General features: G+C 43.7%; 1 protein-coding gene across 1 annotated transcript in view; it reads right to left on the bottom strand.

Moving 5' to 3' along the window:
• LOC131254269 (uncharacterized) overlaps positions 1-19,252 on the bottom strand; it is a 32,564-nt gene that overhangs the window by 7,683 nt on the left and 5,629 nt on the right. The gene's annotated exons all lie outside the window — the stretch shown is intronic.

The following is a 19,252-nucleotide window of genomic DNA, read 5'->3' as shown; positions in this document are numbered from 1 at the left end:
TAGTAATAAATCATATAAATGCATAACTTGCGTGTTAGGGAGTGACTATTCACACATGTCATCACTGATGGAAAAGAAAAACGATGTGTATTACAATAGTACAATATTATTAGCATAAGCAGAAAAGAATGAGTGTATGCATCAATCAGAGAGGTGGGTGCAGATATCAATTCTCTACCTGTTACTATTATTAACTAGTGTAATGACGCGGAAAATTTTGTGCAAAGACCCGAGTACTACCTCAAATTATTTAGAAGTTAAATGTGGGTTATTTAGCGCTAAACTCAATTACTTGTGAAATTAGCATCAATCACTTTAAATTTGATCTGCAGGACTCAAAACCTGTAGAATCGTTAGCGCTACATTACCCTCAAATCTGGGATTCAACGCTAAATTCAGTTGCTCTCGGGAGTACTTGGAAACTTTGTATCGGACCTGGACCGCGCGTCGAAAGTCGATAGCGATGATCTTAGACAATTATGATCACCTGGTTGGGCTTGACCATCACCCCAAAAATCAAGACCAGATGATGCCCTAGGTCGATTTGCTTTAGTCCGGAGTAAAGAGTGTGAGAAAGCTGAGAAATTAAATATGAATTTATGAAATCTGAGTCGTGTCGCTTGCGCGCCGATTCTAAGTTTTCTGACCGTTGGATTCTGACCCAATTTCACCCTCAGATCAGGGAAGATAGCCCTAGCATGTCATAGTGCTTGTAGACCTGATCGAGTTTCGGTGACCGTTGAATTGAGATTGGTTTGCCACGGCTGATCTGTAAATTCGATCGGTACAAAAACTCAGCCTGACCTAGATCCATGGCCAGTGAGCTTAAGTCCGACCGCACGTGCAAAAGGGACCACTAAAAGAGCTCTGTTGGACCAACATAGACCTGATTTGCTTATAACTTAAGTATACCTTAGCCCTGGGGCTATTTTCATCCATACGAATTTTCTAACCCTAGCTAAGAGAGAGAGAGAGGAAAAGAGAGAAAGTGAGAGAGAAGTTGGTGAATCATCTTGAGATTCTTCCTTGTTACTCTGCATCCCTAAACTATCACTTCTGAATCGTTATTCTAGTGATTCTAAGTTCATTCTTAAGTAAGTCAATCAAACCCTAGTCTGTTTTAGAGCTTAGAATAGTCTAAGTGTTGATGTAGCTCATTTCTATTCATGCCTTAGGTTATTTAGTCACCGTTGACGAAGACTTATCGTCTGAATCAGATCTGTGCGCATTTTCTGGTTTAAGGTGCAGACTATATTCGTATATAGGTTATGGTTTTCAAGGCTTTCAATGTTGGTTAATGATTTATTATTGTTGTGGGTGTAATTTCACATGCCAAATGCGATGTTTATATTGCGTTCCTGATATATATGAGATATATTGAGATTTGTGTATTTCATGTATATGTAGAAAGTATCGTATATGTATGAAATACGAACATGTGTTTGCCATGATTAATTGTCTTGTATTTGTGCTAGTTGTATGTGTATTAACTCCTTGGCAAAAGGAATTGTCCAAATGTGTGTTATCACCAACATACGTCATGTATGTTAAAATATGTAGTTTAAGTGTTTGTAGAAATGTCTGAATGATCTAGCGTGTCATATATTATTCTATTTACGGGCGTTGAGAAGAGATTCTCAACTATCCTATTGGTGTGTATGATTTCCTACATGTAACTTACATTCTTTGTTGTTTAAATTCAAGCATTACTTATGTGTAAATTCATGTTAAGTTGATATTCTTCAAATGCTCACATACTATATGATTAGAATTGTTGTTCCATCACTGTTCCAAATTGTTAATATGAATATCTGTTATAATTGAATGTGTTTGAGACTATGAAATAGTCTAGGGAATCGGTAACAAACCTTGAGTTCGTGGCCAAGGTAGTTTTCGCCATGTAGGACGTGTTTGATGAACCCGATTCCTATTAGGGTTGTCGGTAGTGGTTTGGTTACATGGAGTGTTTGCGTACTCTATGTCGTTCAACTCAACGTGCGCTCGTGCTAGTCGAGTTCGTCAAGTAACCCAATTATCCCGGTGGATGTACACCATGTATGGACACTATTGTTTGAATCTAGGGTACCAAACTTACAAATGCAATCCCGTTAACCATTGTACCTAGATCCACTAAGACTCATGAACCGGACATGGTGGTATGGGACACCATGGTCGAGCTGTCGGCCTACGCTGGGGTGACGAGCCTCCCCGTAGTGACCAGTGAGCACACCAGACTCATGAGCCGATTATGATGGTATGGGACACTATATTGGCGCGTCGGCCTACATTGATTGGTGACGAGCCCTTTGTAGTGACCTCGAGCATACCTTGATACTGCATTGAGGCGACGAGCCTTAGGGTAGTAACGAAGGTATGATAGGCATGCATTGATTGGTGACGAGCCCTTTGCAGCGATCTAGAACCATATGATTATATGAGATTGTCTAGGACTGACGACCCTAGAATGGATCACCATTTGAAAATTGATATGAGGAAGGTATCTTAGCTTCCCAATCCTACTATATGAAAAGGACTAATAACAACTTGGTAATCATGTTCATGCACCGCATTGCATGTGCTTTGACATCGTTGGCACTGCGGGAGGTTGTCATGCGTACCGTAAGATGAAGATGCTGAGGGAGTGCAGGCGAGGGCATGCATCATTTCTACATACATCCTTGCATTAACAAGAGAAATTAGGATGTGTTCGATTGTATTGCCTTATCATTACTACTTGATTGATTTGATAACATGTTAACTTTTACTGTATAGTTCCACTGAGTTGATTACTCACTCCCACATTCTGAGATGCTGTTTCAACACCAACCAGACTCTGTCTCAAATGCAGATGATGACGCGACCCCTGAGGCAAAGCAGGAGTATGAGGATGATGAGGACGCGTTTTCTTTTATACAGTTCTCAGGTAGGTTCATGTAAGCCATGTCCTGATCTACGGGGATACAGGGTTTATTTTGTAACGGTTTATTCCATTTGATACTTGCATTTTGAAACACAAATGAATGTAATTATAACTTGGCAGGGAATGCATATCTCAGGGACATATACTGATATCTATACTTCTTTAAGTCTTCCGCTTGCGTCTTTCACTTATCCCTGAATTATGTTGCAGTTTGGCTTAATTTATTCCATGTTTTATGCACTCATACAGACAACATACATTCATCATTACATATGTTGCATAAGTGATGTTTTAGAACTCGGGAGCTGAGTTATGCTCGACCCCTGAATTTCAGGGCGTTACAAGTTGGTATCAGAGCATGATTTGGATTAAACCGGACCTGGGTTATAGTCACACAACTCACGCTGTTGCCACCTTAGTGTAGGAAGGTGCGAGCTTATTCTAGAATTTGTGTAGGTTTTCCAGTTGCTCTTATCGGCGAAAGTTGACTGAAAATTATCGCCGAGAACGAGTCCGTGCACACTCCTGATCACATACAGTGACCCAAAATCTCTTCTAGACTATCCATTGTCGGGTTTAGACGGTGTATCATCCCTTTCCCACCATTAGAAAGCCGGTTATAGTGTATTTATATCAGATTCTACTCCTAGTGGCCCGATAAGTGTCGAATCGGACTGAGGGCCTAATCGGGGCAATTCCAGGGGGACCCACATCATTTTTCAGCTTAGGGGCCAAGAGGACCTTGCCCAAATGGTGAGTCATTGCCGGACTGTTCAAAGACCGGCGATGACCTCACCGGTTCGACAAGCCCTCGCCGCCCAGCGGGCCGGTTCGGGCCGACGCATGTGGGGTCTAGTATGGCCCACTCATCTAAGGTTGCACGATTTTAACCCTTTCTAAACCCTCATTCCTTCACAAACCCACCCTCCAAGCTTTTCTTTTCTTGAAATTTCTCTCAAAACCCCACAAAAATCCCTCCCCAAACCCTTTCTTCCATTTTCGTGCATCCCCATTTTACCCACCTTAAAACCCATCTCCATTATTGTTTTTCTCTCTTTTCTTTCCATTTGAGCACTCAAATCCTTCCTTTGAGTCTCAAATTTGTGGAAGCCTCATCATTCTTCCCATTTTTCTCTTCTCTCATTTTCTATGGCCCTATTTGAGCTTGTTACGGTCATATTTTCCATCTCCACCATTGTCTCTTTCATGGGGAAGAAGAGAGCGCCCGTTGATGAAGCCGGGCCTAGCCGCCCAACCCGTGCACGGAGGCCGAAAGGTGCCATCATGAGCACGACCACCACTTGAGAGTTTTAGACAAAGCGGGACCTCGATCCTCAAGCTCCTGTTGGAAGAACTCTGTTGGTGAAGCTATCTCATGGAGTTTATGAAGGCCGTAGGGTCCTTTTTGAAGCTCATGTAGATCCGCGGCTATTTGGCGAATTTCTCTTATTGGAGCACCTGGAAGAGGCCGGTTGGTGTCGCCTATTCGAAGGTGAATACCACGCCAATGTGGGTACTGTCCGAGCTTTTTATGCCCACATTCGGGAACCTTCGCTAGAGCCATTGCAGTTCAAGATCCCTTGCGGTGGGAGGCCACGATCAACGTCGCTTTGATATCCCAACTTTTGAACGTGCCGCTTAGCGAGGTTCATGCTAGTGAGAAGAATCTGAGTAGTGCGTGCGAGAGGGATCGCCGCACGCGGTTCCTGTGTGGTCGTCTGGTCGAATGACAGCCTAATAGAAGCCTTTTAGTAACCAACATAACCAACATGACGGATGACTTCCGCTTGCTTCACCACATGTGCACATTCAATGTTTATCCAAGGTGGAGCAACCACAGTGAGTGTACGTGCCTGATGGTAGATTTCCTGTATCAGGTGGGGCAAGGAGAGAAGCTATGTGTGCTAACATATATCTTGCATCAGATTATCCTTATCGCTCGTTCGAATAGGAGGACCGAATCGCTCCCATTTGACCGACTTATTTGTAAGCTTGCACATGAGTTTGGCTACAGGCTTGGGGCGGAAAAGCCGGTACTTGTTCGTTACATTAATGAGACGACCCTTAATCAGATGGACATTGGGCCTCGTCGACGACAAGCCTCACTTGAAGAAAGTGAGGATGAGACCGAGAGCGATGAGGAAGAGAGTAATGGCGAAGTGGAGCAGAGATAGAAGAAGAAGAGGAGGACGAGGAAGAAGTGGAGGCCCAAGACATGAGTGAGAGTTCTCCTCCTGCGGCACCAGAGCAGGGCACAGATCAGGTCACCAGGGATGCCCGTATAGCTCGGCTTGAGGAGGGTCAGGCTACCCTACGCCAAGATATTATGGATCTTCGAGGCTTCGTGAAGCATAAGTTCAAGAAGATGTCTCGAACTCTGAAGTCTATCTGTGTTGTCTGCAGGATAAGGGTGCCCCTCCTCCATCTCCTGATTCTGACGAGCAATTGTAGATGTAGTCGTCCCTTGCTCTATTTTATTATTTGTTGTTGTGTGTAGCCGTTATAGGCGTAGTAGTTTGGAAGTTGTTTATTGTTTGAAGCTTTGGATGTTATAGCTCGCATGATTTCTCTGTTGCGATTCATGTAATGCTGTACTTCTTGTATTGCGACAATTTTTTAAAATGAAATGCATGTTATTTTTCCTTGAGTTGTGATGTAAATGCCGTGTGGGTGGATTATATGGATGTTGAATCTCACAGGTTGCACCCTCTATTGCCTGTAGGGTATGCCTCCTAAGTGTTCCAAGACTTCGGCCCTTCTATCTTTGGGAGAGTCACTTGCCCGGGTTCCCCCCTAGGCGATAGCCAGACGGATCCACAGTCAGGCCCGTCTCATTTTGGTGTTGGGCCAGACTCTCAGCCAGCTACTAGCCCCGCTGCTGGGCCGACTCCTGTGATACCACCCATAGCTACACCAGTCACGCCTTCGGTTCCTGAGCCGAACCGTGCATTTACGTTGATGCCTTATGCATCTTCATCCACTCTGCCTCCTGATAGGTTTGAGCAGATGATGCTGTTGATGCAGCAGCAGCAGATCCAGCAACAGCAACACCAGCAGCAGTTTTTGTCTTCCATGGCTGGCATCTTTGCTCAGTCGATGGGGGCGACTTCACCTGCTTCACTTATGCACCCATCTGGGAACGCTAGTGCTAGTGGCACATTTGAGCGATTTCAGCGCTTACGACCTCCCACATTTGCGGGTTCTCATAGACACGAGGAGGCCAAGTACTGGATTGATCGCATCTCTACGATGCTGAGGCCACTTCATTGTTCTAAGGCTGAGCAGGTCGAGCTTGCCTCCTTCGTGTTTGAGAAGGAGGCCAGTTTATGGTGGGATAGTGTTCTCTGCATAGTTGCGAAGGGTTTTGAGTGGACGTGGCAGGTGTTTGAGGCACGCTTCTGCGAGAAGTATTTCACAGTCACTTACCGACACGAGAAGGAGAGTGAGTTCCTTCGCTTCCGTCAGGGAGGGATGTCGGTGACTGAGTATGAGAACCGGTTTACTGAGCTGGGTCGTTATGCTCCATTGCTTTTGGGTGATCAGTCGATGCGGATGCGGCATTTTTCTGAGGGGTTGAGGCCTAAGATTCGATTGAAGATGTATTGTGCTAGCATATCTTCTTATGCTAAGTTGGTGAGCATGTCCCTGTGAGCTGAGCAGGACGGGGATAGGTCATCCCGTATGAGAGCACCTATGGTTCCCAGACAGCGACCTGACTTTCCGAGTACACCATTTCTTGGCAAGAGGCCGCGAGCAGATTCTCCTCCAAGACGTGTTACATCGTCAGCTCAACCGATGCGTTTTGACTTACGCTGTTCGTACTGTAGGAAGATTGGGCATTCGGATCGTAATTGCTTTACGCGAATGCAGGACAGTGGATTTACTCCACCGCAGAGGATCAGTCGTCCGATGCCTCAGGTCATATCACCTCCACCCCTTCGTTTAGTGCCAGCTCACCCATCCTTCAGACCTTCTGTGCCTCGCTTCAGGCCACCTCAGCGGCCCATGGTTCCTCTGTCGAATCTCTTATAGCAGGCTCGTGTTCACGTGCTTACAGCTGAAGCGCCTGGGCCTGACTTGGTACCAAGATCTTTTGAGGTTACAGCTCACATCCAAGGTATTTTCGTTTCTTTGTTGGTGGATATAGGGTCCACTACCTCTATTATATCATATGTGGCAGTTAAGCGCCTGAGTTTGGGCACTGTTACTATGAAGGGAGTGACACTCACTACTGCTACAGGGACCTCCTCTAATATTACCAAGATTTGTATGGGTTGTTTGATCGATCTAGGGAGCAGATCGATTCTTATTGACCTCTTTGTCGCACCTCTATACCATTACGATGTCATTTTGGGTATGGATTGGCTCACGATGATGCGAGCAGAAATTGATTGTGAAGCTAGGTTGGTGACAGTCCATGGACCTGAGGGCGAGACATTTACTTTCCCTGTTTAGGTCAGTTACCCTTTCCGTTTTGGTTGTTATACTTCTCTGTTGGAGAGTATTGCTGGTTCGACACTTGATAGCACGCCAGTAGTTCGGGATTTTGAAGATGTGTTCGAGTCGATTCCTGGATTACTCCCTCAGCGCGAGATTGATTTTACTATCGATCTCATGCCTGGTGCGACACTTATTTCATTGCCCACCTATCGTATACCTCCGAGTGAAATGGAGGAATTGAGGAAGCAAATAGATGGCTTGTTGAAGTTGGGTTTTATTCGACCTAGTATGTCCCCTTGGGGAGCACCTGTTCAGTTTGTCAAGAAGAATGATGGTTCCTTGCGATTATGTATAGATTATCATAGGTTAAATCAGGTGACTGTGAAGAACAAGTATCCTTTGTCAAGGATCAATGATCTATTTGATCAGTTGAAGGAGGCACGGTACTTTTCGAAGGTTGATTTGCAGTCAGGGTATCATCAGTTGCGCGTCAAGAATGAAGACGTGCAGAAGACCGCATTCAGGACTAGCTTCGGCCATTATGAGTTCCTTGTGATGTCATTCGGTCTTACGAACGCACCGGCCGTGTTCATGGATCTGATGAACAGGGTGTTTCGGCTATTTTTGTTCCGATTCGTCATTGTGTTTATCGGTGATATTTTGATATACTCTGCGAGTTGGGAAGAGCACGAGGAGCACTTAAGAGCGGTTTTGGATACTCTTAGGAAGAATCAGCTTTTTGCGCAGTTCAAGAAATGTGATTTCTAGAAAGAGGAAGTCAAGTTCCTAGGACATGTGGTGTCCAAGGAAGGGATAGCTGTCAATCTCGCTAAAGTAGTTGCAGTTCAGGATAGGAAGCAGCCTGGTTCGGTTACTGAGGTGAGAGCTTTCTGGGTCTAGCAGGCTATTATCGACGTTTCATACAAGACTTCTCGAAGATAGCTAGACCATTGTCTCAGTTGACACGGAAAGACTTGAAGTTTGCTTGGAATGAAAAGGCGAAAATAGCTTTCAGGAGCTGAAAGACAAGTTGACGTCCGCCCCTGTGCTATTATTGCTAGAGCAAGGGATTAAGTATACGATATATACTGACGCCTCTCGCATTGGTCTAGGTTGTGTCCTTATGCAGAAGGACAGGGTGATTGCATATGCCTCGAGACAGTTGAGGAAACACAAAGAGAATTACCCTACACACGACCTGGAGTTGGCAGCTGTCATTTTCACATTAAAGCTCTGGAGACATTACCTCTACGGAGAGGAGTTCGAGCTCTTTTGCGACCACAAGAGCCTTAAGTATATTTTCACACAGCGTGACTTGAATATGAGGCAACGCCGATGGATGGAAACATTGAAAGACTTTAAGTTCGATGTTTCATACCATCCGGGCAAGGCAAACCTTGTGGCAGACGCGTTGAGTCGTAAGAAAGCTATAGAATTTACGGCTCCACTAATGATAGCAGAATGGGAGATGATGGAGTTTGTGCGAGACTTTGAGCAGAAACTTACGGTGGAAGAGCCGTATGAGGTTATCGCACACATTCGAGTACAGCCCCTCATTGACGAGAGGATCATTATAGCTTAAGCAGATGATGAGCTATTGGCAAAGATGAGAGAGCGGATTGGTACAGATGAGGACTCCGAGTGGAGTATTGGTTCAGATGGGGGCCTACGATATCGTGGCCGGCTATGTGTCCCAGACGTTCTTGACTTGAGACGGGAGGTTCTCGAGTCAGCCCATAATTCTAAGCTTGCAATGCATCCCGGTAGCATAAAGATGTATCAAGATATGAGAAGATCCTACTGGTGGGACAACATGAAGGTTCACATTACTAAGTTTGTATCTCGTTGTCTCACGTGCCAGCAAGTCAAGGCAGAGCATCGCCGACCTCTTGGACTGCTTCAGCCCATGCCCATAGCAGAATGGAAGTGGGACTTCATCTCTATGGATTTTATTTCAGGGCTACCGAGAACGAGGAAGGGACATGACTCTATTTGGGTGATCGTCAATAGATTAACGAAGTCGGCTCATTTCTTACCGATCAGAGTCACAAACTCTGCAGACGAGTTGGCTAGGTTGCACATCAAGGAGATTGTACGTCTGCATGGAGTTCCCTTAGAGATTGTGTCTAACAAAGACACGTGATTCACATCTATCTTCTGGACTAGTATTCAGGAAGCGATGGATGTAAAATTGAAGTTCAGGACCGTGTTTCATCCGCAGACAGACAGGCAGACGGAACGTGTGAATCAGGTTCTGGAAGACATATTGCGAGCTTGTGTTTTGAATTTCAAGGACAGTTGGGATGACTGTCTCCCTTATGCAGAGTTCGCGTATAATAACAGCTTCCAGGCGAGTATCGGCATGGCTCCCTATGAGGCATTGTATAGTCACCCGTGTAGAGTACCGCATTGCTGGGTAGAAGTTGGCGAGCGTAGTTTGATTGGCCCAGAGTTGGTACAGCGACTTCAGAGAAAGTTGACATTATTCGACGTCGACTTCTGACAACCCAGATCAGGTAAAAGAGTTACGCTGATACGAGGCGGCGACCGCTTGAGTTTGAGGTTGGAGACCATGTATTTCTTAAGCTTTCTCCTATGAAGGAAGTTCTGCGGTTTGGTAAGAAGGGGAAGCTCACGCCGAGATTTATTGGTCCATTTCAAGTACTGGATCGAGTGGGAGCGGTAGCATACCGCCTTGCTTTGCCCACACCACTTGCGGGCGTGCATAACGTATTTTATGTTTCTATGCTGAAGAAGTACGTTCCTGATCCTTCGCATATTATCAGTTGGGAGTAGATGCAGTTGAGTCAGGATGCCACATATGTACTGTGACCGACACGTATCCTAGACAGGAAGGAGTAGGATTACGTAGCAAGGTCATCCCTCTTGTGAAAGTACTGTGGACGCATCATAGTGAAGAAGAGGTTACTTGAGAGACTGAAGCTGAGGTCAGAAAGAGCTACCCTCAGATCCTTGAGGAGTATGAGAAGGTACAAATTTCGAGGACGAAATTTTTCTTTAAGGGGGGGTAGATTGTAATGACCCGAAAAATTTCGTGTAAAGACCCGAGAACTACCTCAAATTCTTTAGAAGTTAAATGTGGATTATTTAGTGTTAAACTCGATTGCTTGTGAAATTAGCATCAATCACTTTAAATTTGATCTGCAGGACTCAAAACCTGTAGAATCGTTAGCGCTATGTTACCCTCAAATCTGGGATTCAACGCTAAATCCAGTTGCTCTCGGGAGTACTTGGAAACTTTGTATCGGACCTCGACCACGCGTCGAAAGTCCGAAAGCGATGATCTTAAACAATTATGATCACCTAGTTGGGCTTGACCATTACCTCAAAAATCAAGACCAGATGATGTCTTGGGTCGATTTGCTTGAGTCCGGAGTAAAGAGTGTGAGAAAGCTGAGAAATTAAATATGAATTTATGAAATCTGAGTCGTGTCGCTTGCACACCGATTCTAAGCTTTTTGACCATTGGATTCTGACCCAATTTCACCTTCGGATCAGGGAAGATGGCCCTGACATGTCATAGTGCTTGTGGACCTGATCGAGTTTCGGTGACCGTTGAATTGAGATTGGTCCGCCACGGCTGATCTGTAAATCCGATCGGTACAAAAACTCAGCCTGACCTAGATCCATGGTCAGTGAGCTTAAGTCTGACCGCACGTGGAAAAGGGACCACCAGAAGTGCTCCGTTGGACCAATATAGACCTGATTTGGTTATAACCGAAGTATGCCTTCGCCCTGGGGCTATTTTCATCCATTTTAGGCCTATATAAAGACCTTAAAACCCTCACTCTCAATTCCATACGAATTTTCTAACCTTATCTAAGAGAGAGAGAGAGAGAGGAAAAGAGAGAGAAAGTGAGAGAGAAGTCGGTGAATCATCTTGAGATTCTTCCTTGTTACTCTGCATCCCTAAACTATCACTTCTGAATCGTTATTCCAGTGATTCTAAGTTCATCGTTGGGTAAGTCAATCAAACCCTAGTCTGTTTTAGAGCTTAAAATAGTTTAAGTATTGATGTAGCTCATTTCTATTCATGTCTTAGGTTATCTAGATGTCGTTGACGAAAACTTATCATCTGAATCAGATCTGTGCACATTTTCTGGTTTAAGGTGCGAACTATATTCGTATAGGTTATGGTTTTCAAGGCTTTCAATGTCGGTTAATGGTTTATTATTGTTGTGGGTGTAATTTCACATGTCAAATGCGATGTTTATATTGCGTTCCTGATATATATGAGATATATTGAGATTTGTGTATTCCATGTATATGTAGAAAGTATCATATACATATGAAATACGAATATGTGTTTGCCATGATTAATTGTCGTGTATTTGTGCTAGTTGTATGTGTATTAACTCCTTGGCAAAAGGAATTGTCCAAATGTGTATTATCACCAACATACGTCATGTATGTTAAAATATGTAGTTTAAGTGTTTGTAGAAATGTCTGAATGATCTAGCATATCATATATTATTCTATTTACGGGCGTTAAGAAGAGATTCTCAACTATCCTATTGGCGTGTATGATTTCCTACATGCAACTTACATTCTTTGTTGTTTAAATTCAAGCATTACTTATGTGTAAATTCATGTTAAGTTAATATTCTTCAAATGCTCACATACTGTATGATTAGAATTGTTGTTCCATTACTGTTCCAAATTGTTAATATGAATATCTGTTATAATTGAATGTGTTTGGGACTATGAAATAGTCCAGGGAATCGAAAACAAACCTTGAGTTCGTGGCCAAGGTAGTTTTCGCCACGTAGGTCATGTTTGACGAACCTGAGTCATAGTAGGGTTGTCGACAGTGGTTTGGCCACATGGAGTGTTTGCGCACTCTATGTCGTTAAACTCAACGTGCGCTCGTGCTAGTCGAGTTTGTCAAGTAAACCGATTGTCCCGGTAGATGTACACCATGTATGGACACTATTGTTTGAATCTAGGGTACCAAACTTACAAATGCAATTCTGTTAACCATTGTACCTAGATCCGCTAAGACTCATGAGCTGGGCATAGTGGTATGGGACACCGTAGTTGAGCTGTCGGCCTACGCTGAGGTGACGAGCCTCCCCGTGGTGACCAGTGAGCACACCAGACTCGTGAGCCGATTATGGTGGTATGGGACACTATATTGGTGATGTCAGCCTACATTGATTGGTGACGAGCCCTTTATAGTGACCTCGAGCATACCTTGATACTGCATTGAGGAGACGAGCCTTAGGGTAATAACTAAGGTATGATAGGCATGCATTGATTGGTGACGAGCCCTTTGCAGCGACCTAGAACCATATGATCGTATGAGATTGTCTAGGACTGACGACCCTAGAATGGATCACCGTTTGAAAATTGATATGAGGAAGGTACCTTAGCTTCACAATCCTGCTGTATGAAAAGGACTAATAACAACTTGGTAATCATGTACATACACCGCATTGCATATGCTTTGGCGTCGTTAGCACTGCGGGAGGTTGTCATGCATACCGTAAGATGAAGACGCTGAGGGAGTGCAGGCGAGGGCATGCATCATTTCTACATACATCCTTGCATTAACAAGAGAAATTAGGTCGTGTTTGATTGTATTGCCTTATCATTACTGCTTGATTGATTTGATAATATGTTAACTTTTACTGTATAGTTCCACTGAGTTGATCACTCACTCCCACATTCTGGGATGCTGTTTCAACACCAACCAGACTCTGTCTCAAATGCAGATGATGACGCGACCCCTGAGGCAGAGCAGGAGTATGAGGATGATGAGGACGCATTTTCTTTTATGCAGTTGTCATGTGGGTTCATGTGAGCCGTGTCATGATCTACGGGATACAGGGTTTATTTTGTAATGGGTTATTCCATTTGATACTTGCATTTTGAAACACACATGAATGTAATTATAACTTGGCAGAGTATGCATATCTCAGGGACATATACCGATATCTATACTTCTTTAAGTCTTCCGCTTGCGTCTTTCACTTATCCCTGAATTATGTTGCAGTTTGGCTAAATCTATTCAATGTTTTATGCACTCATACAGACAACATACATCCATCATTACATATGTTGCATAAGTGATGTTTTGGAACTCGGGAGCTGAGTTATGCTCGACCCCCAAATTTCAGGGCGTTACAATTACACTTTTCAAGTGATGTAGGGCTTGGTACCTATTGAGATGTGGAGCCACATCTAGGGCTGCACTACCGGTCGTGGGCTCAGTTCGACTGGTCGTGGCCCCTGCTCAACCAGTCGTGGATTGGCACGACTTAAAGTCCAGCGAGCATAAATTTTTAGGTCCAAGGTGCTCGACCGGTCGTGGGCCATGCTCGACCGGTCGTGGGGTCCACTCGACTGGTCGTAGTTATGCAGATTCATTTTTGAATCTGATGTGGACTGCGGATTTTCTGTGTCACCGTTCCCAAGGGTGCAAAAGGGAAGTTGCCAAAACTATAAATTGGGTCCCTAGGGCTATTCTAGGGTTAAGGTAAATATTGAAAAATATTTCTAAGGTGTGAGCAAGGGATTTTCTTTGTACTTGTAAGGGAGAGGTTAGTATATTGCCTTGTAATCTTCGTTCTTCATAGTGGAAGTTTGCATCTGTAGTTTTTTACCCTCGATTGAGATTTTTCGACATATATCTTATCTTGTGGTTTGTTTTGGATTGCTTTAATCTGTTTCTAGTTTATATTTCTTCCTGTTTATCGTTTGTAGGTGAGGCCTGAGATTGGATCTAGGCTCATTGCGTTGTTGGCGTGCTATGCAACTTTTGTTCTATTGGGAGCGATGACGGAAGAAGGGAAAAGTAGAATTGAGAAGCTTGATGGTTCAAACTTTGCCTTCTGGAAGATGCAGATGGAGGATTATTTGTATCAGAAAGACCTCTATATTCCTCTAGGAGGAAAAGAGAAGAAACCAGAAAAGATAATAGATGATGAATGGTTTTTACTGGATAAGAAGGCTTTAGGAATGATCCGACTCTCTTTGTCTAAGAGCATCACCTTCAACATATCCAATGTGAAAACTACAAAAGAATTAATGGAAGCCTTAGCCACTATGTATGAAAAGCCCTCAGCATCCAACAAGGTTCATCTTATGAAACAGCTATTCAACATGAAGATGTCAGATGGTGGGAGCGTGGCAGAACATCTAAACGAGTTCAATACAGTCACGAGCCAGTTGGAATCCGTTAGCATTATTTTTTAAGATGAGGTCAAGGCATTATTGATCTTATCCAGTTTACCAGACAGATGGGATGGTTTGGTGATTGCTGTGAGCAATTCTTCAAGGTCGACAAAGTTAAAATTTGATGATGTGGTCAGTCTAATTCTCAGCGCAGAATCTAGAAGAAAGGTATCTTGAGTTTCAGGGGATTCAGGAAATGCTCTAAATGTTGAAGGAAGAGGAAGATCGCTGAACAAAGGAGGCAATAAACACGGGCGTTCTAAGTCGAGGAAGAAGTCCAATGGACAGAAAGATAAAGATGGGTATTGGCATTGCGGCAAGAAGGGGCACATGAAATGTGATTGCAGGGCGCTCAAGAAACAAGAAGGAAGCTCTCAAGGCGGGAAGGATTCAGTGAATCTATCTGAGGAGAGTGACACAGAGGCGTTAATCTTGTCTCTTGATGCGAGGAATGAGACTCGGGTTATAGACTCGGGTGCTTCATTTCATGCCACTTCATGTAAGGAAGTTCTGCGTGATTACGTGTCAAGTGACTTTGGGAGAGTCTACCTGGGTGATTATGAACCTTACAGTATTGTTGGAAAGGGGGATGTTCAGGTCAATCAGAAAGATGGAACGGTTTTGAAATTGAAGGATGTCAGACATATACCGAGTTTGAGAAGGAATCTGATCTCAGTGGGGCAGTTGACCGATATCGGTTATGTAACAACATTCACCGATGATTCCTGGAAGATCACAAAAGGTGCCTTGGTGATATCTCAAGGCAAGAAGGAAGATACATTGTACGTGAGTTCAGGATCGTATAGTTCATCGCAGTCACATTAATTGAAGTGAATGGGCAGTTATGACATCAGAGGTTGGGACATATGAGTGAGAAAGGGATGAAAGTGCTATGCTCGACCCCCGAATTTCAGGGCGTTACATCTATTGACTTGAAATTCTGCGAAGACTGCGTGTATGGCAAGCAAAAGAGGGTAAGTTTCAAGAAGATGGGACGCACTCCAAAGATGCATCTGTTGGAGCTTGTACACACTGATGTGTGGGGACCGGCACATGTATTATCTCTTGGTGGCTCACGCTATTTTGTTTCCTTTATTGATGATGCTAGTAGAAAACTGTGGGTCTATTTCTTAAAGCATAAATCTGATGTATTTGATGTATTTAAGAAGTGAAAAGTTATGGTAGAAAATGAGACAGGTAAAATAGTAAAATGCCTCAGATCTGATAATGGGGGAGAGTACTGTGATAAGAGATTTGAGGAGTATTGTGCAGCAAATGGAATCAAACATCAGAAAATGATTCCAGGGACACCACAGCAGAATGGTGTGGCTGAGCGCATTAACAGGACCATCCTTGAGCACGCCAGGAGCATAAGGCTATAAGTAGGGTTGCCTAATACCTTTTGGACAGATACTGTGAATACTGCCGCATATCTCATCAATAGAAGTCCTTCAGCACCATTGGATGGTGGGCTACTAGAAGAAACGTGGACTGAAAAAAAGTGAACCTTGCACATTTCAGAGTGTTCGGTTGCACTTCATATGTTCACATTGATGCAGAGCACAAAAACAAGCTGGATGCGAAGTCTAGGAGGTGCACATTTATAGGCTATGGGCAGAATGATTTTGGTTACAGGTTTTGGGATGCAGAAAACAGAAAAATCATCAGAAGTAAGGACGTAGTCTTTAATGAAAAAGTGATGCATAAGGACAGTGTGTAGGAAAATAAGGCCAAGGAGAAAGAATTCGTAGCGTTGGAAGAGTTACCGGACACGTGTGTTACAACGCTATAGGATGATCATGCACAGGAGTATTATGAGGCAGATCCGCATACACTAGTTGTGAGGAGGCCTACTCGAGAGAGGAGACCCACGGTCTGATACTCACCCTCTTTACATTATCTACTGCTGACAGATAATGGTGAACCAGAGTGTTTTGAAGAGGCATTACAGGCAGATACACGGGTTAAGTGGGAGCAGGCCATGGATGAGGAGATGGACTTTATTGAGTCTAATCGTACATGGGAGCTAGTCACTCTACCCAAGGGTAAGAAAGCTCTTCATAACAAGTGGGTTTACAGACTGAAGGAGGAGCACGATGGTTCGAAAAGGTACAAGGCCAGATTGGTTGTGAAAAAGTTTCAACAAAAGGCAGGTATTGATTTCACTGAAATATTTTCACCTGTGGTGAAAATGTCTACGATTTGCATGATTTTGAGTATAGTGGCTTCAGAGGACTTACATCTAGAGCAATCAGATGTTAAGACAGCCTTTCTTCATAGGGATCTTAAAGAAAATATATATATGCATCAGCTGACAGGATACGTGGCACCAAGAAAGGAGAACAAAGTGTGCAGACTGAAAAAGAGTCTATATGGCTTGAAGCAGGCCCCGAGGCAATGGTACAAGAAGTTCAACGGTTTCATGTCGAGAAACAATTTTAGAAGATGTTATGCAGACCACTGTTGTTACTTGAAGAAGTTTGATACATCGTACATCATCCTTCTTCTGTATGTTGACGATATACTTGTGGCCGGTTCAAGCATGAAAGACATCTCAGATCTCAAAAGACAACTGTCTAGAGAATTTTTCATGAAGAATTTAGGAGCTGCAAAACAAATCCTAGGCATGAGGATAAAGCGTGACAGGGAAAATAAGAAATTAGTTTTGTCACAGGCAGAGTACATAGCCAAGGTACTTGATCGATTCAATATGGGATGTGCTAAGCCGATTAACACTCCATTAGCCAACCACTTTAAGCTATCTAAGGAGCAAGGTGCAAAGACGCAGGAGGAACAGGACTACATGACTAAAGTCTCATACACGTTAGCTATTGGGAGTCTCATGTATGCTATGGTGAGCACGAGGCCAGACATTTCTCAAGCATTGGGAGTTGTTAGTAGGTTCATGAACAACCCCGGAAAGGAACATTGGGAAGCTATGAAGTGGATCCTTAGATACTTGGTACGTACTAAGGATGTAGGGCTATGCAATGGTAGATCAAAAATCAAGCTACAAGGCTATGTGGATTCAGATTTGGCAAGAGATATCGACAGCAGAAGAAGCACTACAGGTTATGTCTTTACTTTAGGTAGTGCTGCAGTCAATTGAGTTTCTCAGTTACAGAAGATAGTATCTATCAATACGACAGAGGCAGAATATGTTGCGGCTACAGAAGCATGCAAGAAGATGGTATGGATGGAAGGTTTCATGGAAGAGTTGGGTAAGAAGCAAGCAGATTGCAAGATGTACTTGACAGTCAGAGTGCAATACACTTGGTTAAGAATTCAGCCTTTCATTCAAGGACCAAGCATATTGGCATCAGATATTACTTCATACGTTTGTTACTGGAAGATGGATCGATTGCTCTGGAGAAGATTCATACAAGTGAGAATCCTGCGGATATGTTGACCAAGGCGGTTACACGGGAGAAGCTAAAGCTCTGTTCAGCTTTGATTGGTCTTCAGGCTAGAAGATGGGGAGATGATGCACTCCAGATGTAGAAGACGAAGGTTTATGGCAATGTGTCTCCAAGTAGGAGATTGTTGAGATGTGGAGCCACATCTGGGGCTGCACGACCGGTTGTGGGCCTAGTTCGACCGGTCGTGGGCCCTGCTCGACCAGTCGTGGACTGGCATGACTCAAAGTCCAGTGAGCATAAATTTTTGGGTTCGAGGTGCTCGACTGGTCTTGGGCCATGCTCGACCGGTCGTGGGGTCTGCTCGACCGGTCGTGCAGTTTGCTCGACCGGTCGTAGTTACGTGGATTCGTTTCCGAATCTGATGCAGACTGCGGATTTTCTGTGTCGCCTTTCGCAAGGGTGTGAAAGGAAAGTTGCCAAAAGTATAAATTGGGGTCCCTTGAGCTATTCTGAAGTTAAGGTAAATATTGAAAAATATTTCTAAGGTGTGGGCAAGGGATTTTCTTTGTACTTCCAAGGGAGAGGTTAGTATATTGCCTTGTAATCTTCGTTCTTCATAGTGGAAGTTTGCATCCGTGGTTTTTTACCCTCGATTGGGATTTTTCCACGTATATCTTGTCTTGTGGTTTGTTTTGGATTGCTTTGATCTGTTTCTAGTTTATATTTCTTCCTGTTTATCGTTTGTGGGTGAGGCCTAAGATTGGATCTAGGCTCACTGCGTTGTTGGCGTGCTGCGCAACAGTACCAACTGTCCATGACATAAATGATGTACCCAGTTCAGGTGTAACAAGATGAGTTTCATATACACCAAACCATAACAAGTAAATGGCTCATGGACAGCTGACAGATGTATATTACAACATTGACATGTGATGCGACTGCATCTCATCCCACACGTGCACACTCCTTTCATATGCACAAGAAGCGGTCCAGAAGAGCCCACTTAAGGACACATGGCATGAGTCCTTTGCTACAATTTCTTCTTTTATTTAAGTTTCTTAGGGGATTTCATTTCTCTTTTAGAAAATCCAATTTTAGTATATTGGAAGTAACAATATTCAATGACTTATAAGTATGCTCTTATGCCCATACATATATAGAACTTAGTCATTGAGAATTTTACTTACAATAGAAGAGAGCGGGGTTTGTGATCTCTAGCATAAAGGCTAGATGATTGTTAAGCCCTGCTCTCAATTTTTATTATTCTTTTTATCTATCTGTGCATGTGGACGTCTGAGCCTAGCCTAGTAAGTTAGTTTCAATTTTATTTGATTCT

Source organism: Magnolia sinica, chromosome 8 (genome assembly GCF_029962835.1).
Source record: "Magnolia sinica isolate HGM2019 chromosome 8, MsV1, whole genome shotgun sequence".
NCBI classification, from domain to species: domain Eukaryota; kingdom Viridiplantae; phylum Streptophyta; class Magnoliopsida; order Magnoliales; family Magnoliaceae; genus Magnolia; species Magnolia sinica.
The sequence above is the reverse complement of the archived record's forward strand: the minus strand, read 5'-3'. Positions and strand labels throughout refer to the sequence as shown.